This window comes from Stenella coeruleoalba, assembly GCF_951394435.1.
Source record: "Stenella coeruleoalba genome assembly, chromosome: 4".
Taxonomy (NCBI): Eukaryota; Metazoa; Chordata; class Mammalia; order Artiodactyla; family Delphinidae; genus Stenella; species Stenella coeruleoalba.
The window spans coordinates 97,066,269-97,081,926 of NC_137149.1; the positions used below are offsets into that span (position 1 = coordinate 97,066,269).

Consider the following 15,658-nt stretch of genomic DNA (forward strand, 5'->3'; position numbering starts at 1 on the left):
AAAAAACAAAGCAACAGAGCCTAGGGCACTTCCACTTATGGTCCTATAGCTTAGGGAAATTAAAATCAAAAAGACACAGCCACCCCAAAGTTTGGAACGGCTCTGTTTACAAGAACCTCGTTTACAGTACAAGTTCAACATCACAGAAAGTGAAAAATGGATAAAGAAGTTGTGGTATTCACTTACAAAGCAATATCACTCAGCAATGAAATCTGTGTCATCAGGCCCTTAGCAGCACAATGAGTGGATTCAGGTATGATGATTCTAACTGAAATAAGTCACACAGAAAAAGAAACATCATAAGATATCAGTAATACACGGAATGGAAACTTGGCTACACAGGAACTGAATTACAGAACAGAACAGGGTCTCAAATTTAGAAAACCAACTTATGCTTGCTTAAGGGTAAAGGTGAGTTGGGGTGCTGCATAAAACCAGAGATTGAAATGAGCACAGATAAAGTTCCTTAAGCCAAATATGGAATAGACAAGAGCTACTCCTTGCTCAACGAAATGGACTCAACACCGCTTATTAAACGCCTAAGAATGTACCTGACTAGTAAGTATCTTCAAACCTATGGATTGCTATGTCTCCGAAAGAGAATCAAGCATGTGTACAGGGGCATAAACGCAGCAGTGATAGGATTGGAGAGGTTCGGTGAGCAAATGAAGACCCTGTGAAGTCATATTGCATGGTACCCATTCCACGGGTTTCAACTACCCAGGTTTTAGGTATTCTTCCTTCAGCTAAAACATGCATGTGGAACCCAGAGTATGATCAACCATGTGATCGGGAGACGTGTTCAAATATGTCTCAGTTTTCGTACCCTGGTACTCGGGTGCAACATTCCAGATGCTTTACTAACACTCTCCCGACTTGGAGAGTCAGTCCCTTTTGCCTCCTGTTTGGCCCACGTTGCAATTTCTGCGGAAGATGAACAGGAATAGGGAGAACCAATGAGAGACTAGCTGGAGGTATCTGGACGGGCAAATTTAACTCTCATTTCCCACCAGGAAGAGGAATTAACCAAAGGCTCAGCGTGCCGTGCCCGAACAAGATTAGGGCCTGAACCCATCCTGCGGTGTTGCGGCCAGCTCACAAGAAAGCGAGTTGAAGAAAGGAGCTCAGGGGCACTGTAATTCACAAACCTGCAGAGTTATAAATGACAGCTATCGTCCAAAAATATACTGAAGTAAGGCTGCCAAGAGGACTTGAAAGCGGGGCAGAATTGCAGGAAACCGATTTCAGGAGGTAGACTGCAATTGCATTGAAAGCATAGGAACAGAGGCAGAACGTCCACAATGATGCACTTGGCCAAAAAGGGCGTATGCGTTTTTTCCTGAATATATTCAGGAAAAAACGCATACGCCCTTTTTGGCCAACCAAGCAAGCTTGCAAAGGAAATCTGAACTACAATGAAGTCTCACTTCCCCCCAGTCAAAAGGGCCATCTGAAAAAAGTGTAAAATCCAGAAAGGCAGGACAGGCCATGGAGAACTGGGAGCCTTGTTATGCTGATGGGCGGGATGTAAATTGCCAACAGACACTCGGGAGAAGTGTATGGTGTTTCCTGAAACATCTAAAAAACAAAGCAACAGAGCCTAGGGCACTTCCACTTATGGTCCTATAGCTTAGGGAAATTAAAATTAAAAAGACACAGCCACCCCAAAATTTGGGACGGCTGTTTTTACAGGAATCTTTTCTGCGGCACAAGTTAAATATCCCAGAGAGCAAATAATGGATAAAGAAGTTGCGGTACTTCTGTACAACAGAATACCACTCAGCAATGAAATCTGTGTCACCAGGCCCGTACCAGCATAATGAGTGGATTGAGGCACGATGATTCTAAGTGAAATAAGTCACACAGAAAAAGAAACATCATAAGGTATCACTAATACACGGAATGTGAACTTGGCTACACATGAACTGAATTACAAAACAGAACAGGGCCTCAAATTTAGAAAACCAACTTATGCTTGCTTAAGGGGGAAGGTCAGTTGGGGTGCTGCATAAAAGCAGAGTTTGAAATTAGCACAGATACCGTTCCATAAGCCAAATATGGAATAGACAAGAGCTACCCCTTGCTCAACGAAATGGATTCAACAATGAGGTATCACCTCACTCCTGGTAGAATAGGCATCATTGAAAATCTACAAACAAAATTTGCTGGAAAGGGTGTGGAGAAAAGGAACCCTCTTCCACTATTGTTGGGAATATAAATTGATACAGTCATTATGGAGAACAATATGGAATTTCTTAAGAAACTAACAATAGAATTACCATATGATACAGCAATCCCAGTACTGGACCTATACCCAGACAAAACCATAAATCAAAAAGAGTCATTCACCGCAATGTTCATTGCATCACTATTTACAATATCGAGGTAATGGAAGCAACCTAAATGCCCACAGACAGACGAATGCATAAAGCTGTGGTACATATATAAAATGGAATATTACTAAGCCATGAAAAGGAATGAAATTGGGTCATTTGTAGAGACGTCGATGGATCTAGAGACTGTCATACAGAGTGAAGTAAGTCAGAAAGAGAAAAACAAATCCTGTATATTCATACCTATATGTGGAACCTAGAAAAACTGTACAGATTAACCATTTTGCAAGGCATAAATAGAGCAACAGATGTAGACAACAAACGTATGGACAACAAGGGGGGAAAGCTGTTGGGGGGGTGGTGGTGGGAGGAGTTGAGAGACTGGGATTGGCATGTATACATTTATATGTATAAAATAGATAACCAATAAGAACCTGCTGTATAAAAATATAAAATAAAATTCAAAATTAAAAAGAAATAAAATTTAAAAAATAAAACAGAAAAAACAATTATTCCCTGCACATACATGTATTTATATGAATAAATTATTTCCATGCTTATATCTGTAAATACAAAAAAGAGGAATAAAATCTACCTTGAACCAAAAACGAAAAAGAGAAAAAAAACACAGAACCCACCAGTTACACAGAGGAAAACCGTATCAGGGCACTTGCTCCAGTTGTAAACAATTCTGAAGTTGGTCAGTGGTGGGGAATCGTCTCCCATTCAGCCAGCAGCCCCCACGCAACAAGCGTCCTCATTGCAAAGCTGGGGCACCGTGCCGAGGCATCTGTGAGTAAACGTGAGCTGAGCCCCAGGCCAGTTGCTGCTGAACTATTCCCACCCGTCCCAGGTAAAACACCTGAATATATACAAGGACTTGAAAGCCTAGAGGAAGGGCCATAGAGCCACACGAGTGACAGCATGCCGGCCGACTTGGTGCCTGCAGGCCAGCCAGGATGGTCCTGGCCCTGGGTGCTCTTCTGGAAGATTTCCATTTCCCTGCCTGAGATACCCGTCCTGTCCCTGCCCCCACTGCTTTTTTCCTTCCTCACCTCTGCCCAGGGAGAAATTCCAGCAGCAGGTATGGGTGACACACCCTCTTCTTTAGCAGGTGGCAGCCTGGCAACTGCTGCAGAAAGTCCAGCAGAGCCCCACTCACACTGGGCCACCCACAAAGCCGTGGCCTCTCACTCCCTCCCACCAGCCCAGCCCCGAGACTGCTGACAGGGCAGAGAAAATGGCGTCAGGCACGGCTGCAGGGGCTCTTGCTGCCTGGAGTGGTATTTATATTGATCTCAACCCAGGCACACCTGGGGAGGGCTGGCCGGCACGGTAAGGCTGCCCAGGTCAGCCAATCATCACCCCTCAGGGGCTCACAGTTGCAGAAAATGGAACTTGCTGAACCGGCCAGGTCCAAGGAACAGGTGTGGGCTCCTGAGAGTCAGGATAGACAAGGGGCTGCAGCTTTGGCTTGTTTTCTAATCATTTTGTCTGGCCCATGAGTGGGAGACAACTTCAAGAAAACCCTCTCCTAATGAGAGGAACCCAGGAGTCAGGGAGAGGAGGGGTGGGTGGTGGTTGGAGACAGAGGCCTGGTGCCCCGGGTGCAGTGGAAGTCTCTGGAAGACCAGGTGGAGGGAGGCCTCACGGAGTGATGCCCAGGGTCACAGACCTGTCGCAGCTGCTGTTTGTTAGTTCAAGTCCTGCTCTGAGGTGCTCTGTGTCAGCTCTGAGCGACAGGTGAGCTGGGGGTGCTCTGCAATGAGGGCTATGTGCACGGTTCCTGTGTGCCCAGCCCTGCCACGGTACCTGCAAGGGTAGCTCTGTATCCTGGGAGGGGCCTGACCACGAGAGCCCCGTGGGCTGGGGTGGGGGTGGGGTACCTGCCCAGGTGAGCTCCATATTCTGGGATTGGTCTGACCACGAGAGCCCCATGGGCTGCTGGGGACCTGGTAAAGGATGTCAGGACAGTCAGTGAAGCCACCGAGGATATACCTCCAGTTGCTCCTAATTCCTACACCCTGCTGGTCATTCTACCAACCACCAGGACATGGTATTCTGTATTAGTCTTCAATGATGCCTTCTTTTGTATTCCATTAGTCCCAGAGTCACAAGAAATTTTGGCTTGTGAGTGGCAGGACTCAACATACAACTAAAACAATACTTCCGGGCCGTCTGGCCCCAAGGGTGCAAAAATTCCCACACCATCTTTGGGGAAAGCTTAGCTAAAGACCTAAAAGTTCTACCTCTGGAAAAGGAAACCCTCCTTCAATATGCAGACGACATTCTGATCACCAGCCCTACTAAGGAGGCCTCTGAACTACCAAGCCAATAAAGGATAGAAGTTGTCCAAGAAAAAGCTCAAATATCACAGACTGCGGTGACCTGCCTGGGCTTCATTCTCACAGAAGGTCAGAGAAGCCCATCCCAGGAAAGGGAAGAAACCATTTTCAGCCTTACCCCTTTCTAAAACTAGAAGACAGCTTAGGGGTTCCTGGGGAGGCCAGGGTTTGCTGCTTCTGGATCCCTAACTACAGTCTACTAGCTGGGCCTCTATATGAAACACTGAAAGGAAACGATGATGATCCTTTTGAATAGAATCCAGAAGTGGCCTTTCAAGAATGGAAAGAGCAGTCAATTCAGACCCTTGCCCTGGAACTCCCTAATTTAGCTAAACCCTTTGACCTTTACATTCCCGGTGAAAGGTGAATCGCCACTGGAGAATTAGTGCAAAAACTGGGACCACTTGAAATGGAACAATGCAAGAATGCCATCCAGGTAGGATAAACTACGGTCACTAAGGGGCTTGGCCCACTGCCACATCTGGCCAAGATACTGGCGGTATCTAAAAACCTGGAAATCAGCAGCCCAAAAGGCCACCTCCCTCCTAAGGGAAAAGGACCCCACGTGGTGATCCTAACCACCAACCATGCCCTGAAGTTGCAGGGTTCGCTCCGTGGGCACACCGACCTCGAGTGAGGAGGCCCTCCAACTCCAACATCCAGAGAGATAACCGGGGGCAACAGGGCACCATGACGACTCGTGTGAACATCACTTGACCTGGAGTTTCTCTCATAAAACAACAAGAGTGTGTCCCAAAAGAGTAGACTACTGCTTGCAGGACTTAGTGCACCCAGAGGGGAGCTAATAATCTTGGCGGGGGAACAGTATACCACACTGTCACCATAGAAAAGCCTACAGACACCGTGATGATGGTGGCCAATAAGACCGGCTGGACTCCTGTTTACTTCAAAAGGCTGTTGACTCAGTAGCCATCATGGTCCTTGATCACCACTGACCCTGGACTGTCTGGGAGTTGAGCGGGCAGGGCTCTGACACCTGGTGCTGTTTGTACGTTAATTCAGGGGCCTAATTGAAGAAAGCGCAGACTACTGGTCAGAGCATCTAGGCTGGCAGAGACGGTCAGCCTAAGGTGGCCGAACAAATGTGGGGCGGGGTGAAACCGGCCCCCACAGCGTCTCTGCACATCTCTTTCCTGGACCCTTAAAGGTCATTAGAATCTATAACACTTCCAATGCTGGTGCTCAGGTGGACGAGCAGGGAGGCAGGGGTCCTGGGGACAATCAACGTCACCGGGAGGCTGCTGGGGAGAAGCTCTGACCCTCGCCCCAGGGTATGAGGGCTCCCAACTCAGCACTCAGCAGTTACAGAAGAAGGGTCTGCACCCTCAGCACTCCAAGAATGAGGAATGGGACAAAAGGCAGAGGAGGGGTTTGTCCCCAGCAAAGCCCATTAAAAATCCCTGGGAGATAAAAATAGAATCTGGGCAATAAAGTCAAGTCTAACCTTTTTTATCCTTTGTGCTTTGTCTAATTTCACGTGCTCCTAGGGTCCCGCATGCAGAGCTTCCACACCCGGCACTTCAGACCAGATTTCCTAGTGCAGAATGGCTGGGTCGACACCTCAGCTCCTGGGGCCCAGTGCAGACTCCACGATATAGAGCCTGAGCTACAGCCAACCCGGCCCTCGAGAGCTCCGCCACCTCCCTCCCTCCCACTGACTCTGACAGGATCTCTACACAGCAGCCCAGCCCACGGGGTAGTGCATGCTCTCACCTCTCCATTCTCTGATCAAAATATAAAGTTTCCTTTGCTTGTGAACCAAACTCAGTCTCGATCTGTTGGCCCCAATGACACTGGGCAGGGGGACACTTGTTGGGGTCCACTCTGGAGGATCAGTAACAGAAATTGAGACTATTGTAACCTCAATGAACAGATGTGTGAGCCAAACTGTAGTTAACATAGAACAGTGTATAAGGCTCGGGTAAAATAAGATGTTTTTAACACTTCCATTTGATATTTCCATCACTTTTTATAAGCAAGTTCAGTGAAAAGGTTTGTCTTATTTGTCAGGTCAATATTAGAGAAACGAAGTGATTTCTTTCCAAGGATGTACAGCTAATAATCTTGGTTAAACCTTCAATCTTGTTTTAAATGCTTTTCCATTGAAAATGATACCTCTCTTTCAGCTCCCCCATTTCTGAGAAGTATAAAATCTTATAATTTATTATTACCAAAGGGGAAAGGTGGGAGGAGGGATAAATTAACAGTTTGGAATGAACACATACACACTGCTATGTATAAAATAGATCATCAACAAGGAACTACTGTATAGCACAGGGAACTACACTCAACATTTTGCAATAACCTATAAGGGGAAATAATCTGAAAAAGAATAGATATTTTTATTGACATCATCTATCAATGACAGTTAAAGTGTAGCCTAAGGGAAGCTGGTGGTGAGTGCTTCTGACCCTGAAGACTTCAATCATCTAAAGTTTGGACTCTGCCTACTTCCCAAGGCCCTTAATGAACATATGTGTAGCTGTAGCTTAAAAAATTCCCCAGTTTGGGTTTCGGGGAGACACTGATTTTGAAAAAGCCCTGGTGTTCTCCTTACATGAATGGGACTCTTCCTACTGCTAAAACATGTCTGTCACACCCAGAGGATGGTATACCGTCTGATCGGGAAGAGTTTGGAAAAGGCATCTCATCTCCTCATCTCCTGGTGCTCGGGTTCACCCCTCCAGCGTCTTTACTAACAGTCTCCCCACTTGGAGATGTCAGCACTGTCAACATCCTGTTGCGTACAGTTTGGAATTTGTCCAGAGGATGAAGCGGAAGGATGAGGAACAATGAGAGACAAGTCCTAGGTGTTCAGACAGGCACATGTCACTCTAATTTCCAATCAGGAAGACGAATTGACCAAAGGCTAGGGTTGCCCATGGAAACAGTATAGGGCTTGAGGAAATCCCGCTGCTTTGTGGCCAGTTCCCATAAACACGAGTTGAACAATGGAACTCAGGGGCAGTAAAATTCACAAAACTGCAGAGTTGAAAATATCCATCACTGAAAAATGTCTTGAGGAAAGTCAGAGAAAAGGACTTGTAAGCAAGGGAGAATGGCAGGAAAGGGATTTGAGGAGGTAGAAAGGACTCGCCATTAAGCACAAGAAAAGGAGCTGAACATTGCCAACATTGCAGTTGGCCAAAAAGGGTGTATGCATTCTTTTCTGTATATATTCAAGAAAAGGGCATACACTTTTTTAGCCAACCAAACAGGTGGGCACTGGAAGTCAATACTACAAAAGATATCACTTCGCATCGGTCAGAAGAGCCATCCTCATAAAGCGTAAACAACAGAAATGCAGGACAGGGCAACGAGAAGAGGGAGCCCTGTGAGACTTATAGTGGAAATGTATATTGCCAACGGCCATTCTGGAGAAGTGTATTGTGTTTACTAAAGCATCTAAAAAATGAGCTACAGAGCATAGGGCACTTGCACTCATGGGCGTATATCTTGGGAAAAACAAAAATCGAGAGGACACAGGCACCCCAATGTTTACCCCCTCTCTGTTTAAAAGATCCTCGACTAGGATATAACTTAAATGTCTCTGGAGGGAAAAAATGGATAAAGATGTGGTACTTAGGTAGAGTGGAATATTATTCAGCCTGGAAATCAATGAAATATGGCCAGTTGTAACAACTCCGGAGGAGTTACGTATGATCATTCTAAGTGACAGAATTCAAAAAGAAAAAGACACATATCATAAGATATCACTTAAAGGTGGAATCCAAAATGGCTACACATGAAATAAATTACAAAACAAAAACATAGTCAAATATGTAGAAAACACGCATAAGGCTGCTAAACGGGAAAGGTGGGGAGGGGTGAGGCATCATCCAGGAGGTTGAAATTAGCAAAGATACCATTCCAAATACCAAACTGATAATCAACAAGGCCTACACGGTAGCTAAAAGAACTGCACTCAGCACACTCAAGTCACCGGAAAAGAATATATACGACTGGTAAGAATCTGAAAAAGAATTTATTGATGTCTCTCTGTACGTGAATCAAGTGGATGTACAGCAGCAAGAAACAGAGCTTTGAAAATCAGCTGTAACCAATATAGTAATAAATTGAAAAAAATAAACGACAGAGAGACAGAGAAAACCTCTTACAACTTTTCCTCAGGGACGGTGATGCAACATGGATTGAACACATCTAGACCCACAGCAGGATGAGACATAAGGCTGGAAACTGTTTGCGCTAAGAGAAATGTGAGGTTGGGTGAGGAAATGCACACCCTTTAAAGTAATACTACCTGGTACCCATTCAATGGGTCCCAAATCTGCAGGTTCAAGGGATCTTCCTACAGCTAAAACATGCATGGAAAACCCAGAGGACTGTACACCATGTGATCGGGAGATGTGTCTAAAATGCACCTCATTTATCCTCTCCTGGTGCTCCTGTTCACCATTCCAGCCACGCTACTTAGAATCTCCCCACTTGGAGAATCAGCACATTTAAACTTCTGTTTCACACATTTTGCAAATTGTGAGGAGGCTGAACGGGAAGAGGGGGAACCAATGAGAGAAGAGTTGTAGGGGTTTGGACGGGCACATATCACTCTAATTTCCCATTAAGAATAAGAATTAAAGAAAGGCTCAGCCTGCCTCGCCGGAGCCAAAATAGGGCCTGAAGCAATCCTGCGGGTTTGAGGCCAGCTCACAAAAGAGCAACTTAAAAAATGGAGCTCAGGGTCACTGCAATTCACAAACCTGCAGAGTTATAAATGAAAACTAACGTCCAAAAATATGTTGAGGTAAGGCAAAGAAGAGGATCTGAATGCAAGACAGAATTGCAAGAAACAGATTTCAAGAGATCGATTGGACTCGTCTTTAATGCACATGAAAAGCGGCAGAATTTCGACAATGATGCAGTTGGCCCAAAAGGGCATATGCGTTTTTTCCTGATTATATCCAGGAAAAAACGCATACGCACTTTATGGGCAACGAAGCAAGCAAGCAATGCAAATGTGCACAACAAAGAAGTCTCACTTCCCACCGGTCAAAAGGGCCATCCTAAAAAATTGTAAAAACCAGAAATGCAGGACAGGCCATGGAGAACAGGGAGCCTTTATACGCTGATGGGCAGTGTGTGAACTGCCGAGAGCCACTCTGGAGAAGTGTATGGTGGTTCCTAAATCATCTAAAAAACAGAGCTACAGAGCATAGGACACTTCCAATCATGGGAGTATATCTAGGGAAGTCTAAAAATCAACAAGACACAAGCACACCACAGTTTAGGGCTACTCTGTTTACAAGAACCTCAACTTCAGTACACCTTAAATATCCCAGGAAAGAGAACAATGGATAAAGAAGATGTGGTACTTATGTACAATGGAATATCTCTTCACCATGAAATCAATGTAATAAGGCTAGTAGAAGGATAAAGAGTGGATTTAGGTCCGATAATACTACTTGAAATAAGTCAAACAGAAAAAGAAACATATCATAAGATATCACTTATAGAGGGAGGGTAAATATGGCTGCACAAGAAATGAATTACAGAACAGAACAGTGTCTCACATTTAGAAAACACACTTATGTCAGCTTAAGGGGAAAGGAGAGGTGGGGTGATGCATAAAACCAGAGTTTGAAATTAGCACAGATACCGTTCAATAAACCAAATAGGTATTAGACAAGATCTACACCTTGCTCAATGAACAGGCCTCAACACACCCTATACACCGCAGAGAAATATATCTGAGGAATAAGAATCTTAAAACCCATGTATTGATATATCTCCATAAGGGAATCAAGTGTGTGCAGAGTGGCACAAACACAACAGTGAAAAGGAGCTAAACCCCATTATAGAAATAAATTTTAAAAACAAAACGCTGAAACAATGAAAGAGAGAAAAATTCTTACAAAATTCGCTCAGGGGCTGTGATGCAACCTGGATTGACCACATATAAACCCACAGCTGGATAAGACATAAGGCTGGACACTTGGGGCTGACAGGATTGGTGAGCTTTGGTGAGCAACTGCCGAAAGTTTAATGCAATACTTCATGCTACTCAGTCCAAGGGTCCCAACACTCCAGGTTGAAGGGAATCTTCCTACAGCTAAACCATGCTTGGGAAACCCAGCGACTGGTATACCATATGATCGGGAAAGGTTTCTAAAACGCACCTCATTTTTCCACTCCTGGGGCTCCGGATCGACATTCCAGCCACTTTACTAACAACATCCCCACATGGAGTCAATGCCTTTAAGTTCTGGTATCGCACAGTCTGCAGTTAGTGCAGAGGATGAATGGGAATAGGGGGAACCAGTGAGAAACTAGCTGTAGCAGTTTCACTGGGCACATGTCACTCTAATATCACATCAGTAAGAAGAATTAAACAAAGGCACAGCAAGGTGCCCCAGAAGAAAAATAGGGCTCAAGGAATCCTGTGGTTATGGGGCAAGACCACAAAAATAAGAGCTAAAAAATGGAGCTAAGGGCCACTGCAATTCAAAAACCTGCAGAGTTATAAAGGCCAACTATTTTTAAAAAATGTATTGAGGTAAGGCTATGAAGAGGCATTGAAAGCAAGGCAGAATTGCAGGAAACCGATTTCAGGAGGTAGACTGGAATTGCATTGAAAGCATATGAAGAGAGTCAGAAACTCGACAATGATGCACTTGGCCAAAAGGGGCGTAGGCGTTTTTTCCTGAATATATTCAGGAAAAAACGCATACGCCCTTTTTGGCCAACCAAGCAAGCTTGCAAAGGAAATCTGCACTACAATGAAGTCTCACTTCCACCTGGTCAAAAGGGCCATCTGAAAAAAGTGTAAAATCCAGAAAGGCAGGACAGGCCATGGAGAACTGGGAGCCTTGTTATGCTGATGGGTGGGATGTAAATTGCCAACAACCACTCGGGAGAAGTGTATGGTGTTTCCTGAAACATCTAAAAAACAAAGCAACAGAGCCTAGGGCACTTCCACTTATGGTCCTATAGCTTAGGGAAATTAAAATCAAAAAGACACAGCCACCCCAAAGTTTGGAACGGCTCTGTTTACAAGAACCTCGTTTACAGTACAAGTTCAACATCACAGAAAGTGAAAAATGGATAAAGAAGTTGTGGTATTCACTTACAAAGCAATATCACTCAGCAATGAAATCTGTGTCATCAGGCCCTTAGCAGCACAATGAGTGGATTCAGGTATGATGATTCTAACTGAAATAAGTCACACAGAAAAAGAAACATCATAAGATATCAGTAATACACGGAATGGAAACTTGGCTACACAGGAACTGAATTACAGAACAGAACAGGGTCTCAAATTTAGAAAACCAACTTATGCTTGCTTAAGGGTAAAGGTGAGTTGGGGTGCTGCATAAAACCAGAGATTGAAATGAGCACAGATAAAGTTCCTTAAGCCAAATATGGAATAGACAAGAGCTACTCCTTGCTCAACGAAATGGACTCAACACCGCTTATTAAACGCCTAAGAATGTACCTGACTAGTAAGTATCTTCAAACCTATGGATTGCTATGTCTCCGAAAGAGAATCAAGCATGTGTACAGGGGCATAAACGCAGCAGTGATAGGATTGGAGAGGTTCGGTGAGCAAATGAAGACCCTGTGAAGTCATATTGCATGGTACCCATTCCACGGGTTTCAACTACCCAGGTTTTAGGTATTCTTCCTTCAGCTAAAACATGCATGTGGAACCCAGAGTATGATCAACCATGTGATCGGGAGACGTGTTCAAATATGTCTCAGTTTTCGTACCCTGGTACTCGGGTGCAACATTCCAGATGCTTTACTAACACTCTCCCGACTTGGAGAGTCAGTCCCTTTTGCCTCCTGTTTGGCCCACGTTGCAATTTCTGCGGAAGATGAACAGGAATAGGGAGAACCAATGAGAGACTAGCTGGAGGTATCTGGACGGGCAAATTTAACTCTCATTTCCCACCAGGAAGAGGAATTAACCAAAGGCTCAGCGTGCCGTGCCCGAACAAGATTAGGGCCTGAACCCATCCTGCGGTGTTGCGGCCAGCTCACAAGAAAGCGAGTTGAAGAAAGGAGCTCAGGGGCACTGTAATTCACAAACCTGCAGAGTTATAAATGACAGCTATCGTCCAAAAATATACTGAAGTAAGGCTGCCAAGAGGACTTGAAAGTGGGGCAGAATTGCAGGAAACCGATTTCAGGAGGTAGACTGCAATTGCATTGAAAGCATAGGAACAGAGGCAGAACGTCCACAATGATGCACTTGGCCAAAAAGGGCGTATGCGTTTTTTCCTGAATATATTCAGGAAAAAACGCATACGCCCTTTTTGGCCAACCAAGCAAGCTTGCAAAGGAAATCTGAACTACAATGAAGTCTCACTTCCCCCCAGTCAAAAGGGCCATCTGAAAAAAGTGTAAAATCCAGAAAGGCAGGACAGGCCATGGAGAACTGGGAGCCTTGTTATGCTGATGGGCGGGATGTAAATTGCCAACAGACACTCGGGAGAAGTGTATGGTGTTTCCTGAAACATCTAAAAAACAAAGCAACAGAGCCTAGGGCACTTCCACTTATGGTCCTATAGCTTAGGGAAATTAAAATTAAAAAGACACAGCCACCCCAAAATTTGGGACGGCTGTTTTTACAGGAATCTTTTCTGCGGCACAAGTTAAATATCCCAGAGAGCAAATAATGGATAAAGAAGTTGCGGTACTTCTGTACAACAGAATACCACTCAGCAATGAAATCTATGTCACCAGGCCCGTACCAGCATAATGAGTGGATTGAGGCACGATGATTCTAAGTGAAATAAGTCACACAGAAAAAGAAACATCATAAGGTATCACTAATACATGGAATGTGAACTTGGCTACACATGAACTGAATTACAAAACAGAACAGGGCCTCAAATTTAGAAAACCAACTTATGCTTGCTTAAGGGGGAAGGTCAGTTGGGGTGCTGCATAAAAGCAGAGTTTGAAATTAGCACAGATACCGTTCCATAAGCCAAATATGGAATAGACAAGAGCTACCCCTTGCTCAACGAAATGGATTCAACAATGAGGTATCACCTCACTCCTGGTAGAATAGGCATCATTGAAAATCTACAAACAAAATTTGCTGGAAAGGGTGTGGAGAAAAGGAACCCTCTTCCACTATTGTTGGGAATATAAATTGATACAGTCATTATGGAGAACAATATGGAATTTCTTAAGAAACTAACAATAGAATTACCATATGATACAGCAATCCCAGTACTGGACCTATACCCAGACAAAACCATAAATCAAAAAGAGTCATTCACCGCAATGTTCATTGCATCACTATTTACAATATCGAGGTAATGGAAGCAACCTAAATGCCCACAGACAGACGAATGCATAAAGCTGTGGTACATATATAAAATGGAATATTACTAAGCCATGAAAAGGAATGAAATTGGGTCATTTGTAGAGACGTCGATGGATCTAGAGACTGTCATACAGAGTGAAGTAAGTCAGAAAGAGAAAAACAAATCCTGTATATTCATACCTATATGTGGAACCTAGAAAAACTGTACAGATTAACCATTTTGCAAGGCATAAATAGAGCAACAGATGTAGACAACAAACGTATGGACAACAAGGGGGGAAAGCTGTTGGGGGGGTGGTGGTGGGAGGAGTTGAGAGACTGGGATTGGCATGTATACATTTATATGTATAAAATAGATAACCAATAAGAACCTGCTGTATAAAAATATAAAATAAAATTCAAAATTAAAAAGAAATAAAATTTAAAAAATAAAACAGAAAAAACAATTATTCCCTGCACATACATGTATTTATATGAATAAATTATTTCCATGCTTATATCTGTAAATACAAAAAAGAGGAATAAAATCTACCTTGAACCAAAAACGAAAAAGAGAAAAAAAACACAGAACCCACCAGTTACACAGAGGAAAACCGTATCAGGGCACTTGCTCCAGTTGTAAACAATTCTGAAGTTGGTCAGTGGTGGGGAATCGTCTCCCATTCAGCCAGCAGCCCCCACGCAACAAGCGTCCTCATTGCAAAGCTGGGGCACCGTGCCGAGGCATCTGTGAGTAAACGTGAGCTGAGCCCCAGGCCAGTTGCTGCTGAACTATTCCCACCCGTCCCAGGTAAAACACCTGAATATATACAAGGACTTGAAAGCCTAGAGGAAGGGCCATAGAGCCACACGAGTGACAGCATGCCGGCCGACTTGGTGCCTGCAGGCCAGCCAGGATGGTCCTGGCCCTGGGTGCTCTTCTGGAAGATTTCCATTTCCCTGCCTGAGATACCCGTCCTGTCCCTGCCCCCACTGCTTTTTTCCTTCCTCACCTCTGCCCAGGGAGAAATTCCAGCAGCAGGTATGGGTGACACACCCTCTTCTTTAGCAGGTGGCAGCCTGGCAACTGCTGCAGAAAGTCCAGCAGAGCCCCACTCACACTGGGCCACCCACAAAGCCGTGGCCTCTCACTCCCTCCCACCAGCCCAGCCCCGAGACTGCTGACAGGGCAGAGAAAATGGCGTCAGGCACGGCTGCAGGGGCTCTTGCTGCCTGGAGTGGTATTTATATTGATCTCAACCCAGGCACACCTGGGGAGGGCTGGCCGGCACGGTAAGGCTGCCCAGGTCAGCCAATCATCACCCCTCAGGGGCTCACAGTTGCAGAAAATGGAACTTGCTGAACCGGCCAGGTCCAAGGAACAGGTGTGGGCTCCTGAGAGTCAGGATAGACAAGGGGCTGCAGCTTTGGCTTGTTTTCTAATCATTTTATCTGGCCCATGAGTGGGAGACAACTTCAAGAAAACCCTCTCCTAATGAGAGGAACCCAGGAGTCAGGGAGAGGAGGGGTGGGTGGTGGTTGGAGACAGAGGCCTGGTGCCCCGGGTGCAGTGGAAGTCTCTGGAAGACCAGGTGGAGGGAGGCCTCACGGAGTGATGCCCAGGGTCACAGACCTGTCGCAGCTGCTGTTTGTTAGTTCAAGTCCTGCTCTGAGGTGCTCTGTGT

The 15,658-nt window shown here is 45.0% G+C and overlaps 1 long non-coding RNA gene across 1 annotated transcript in view; it reads right to left on the reverse strand.

Moving 5' to 3' along the window:
- The window catches only part of LOC307185424, an 811,550-nt gene that overhangs the window by 685,435 nt on the left and 110,457 nt on the right, over positions 1 to 15,658 (reverse strand). The gene's annotated exons all lie outside the window — the stretch shown is intronic.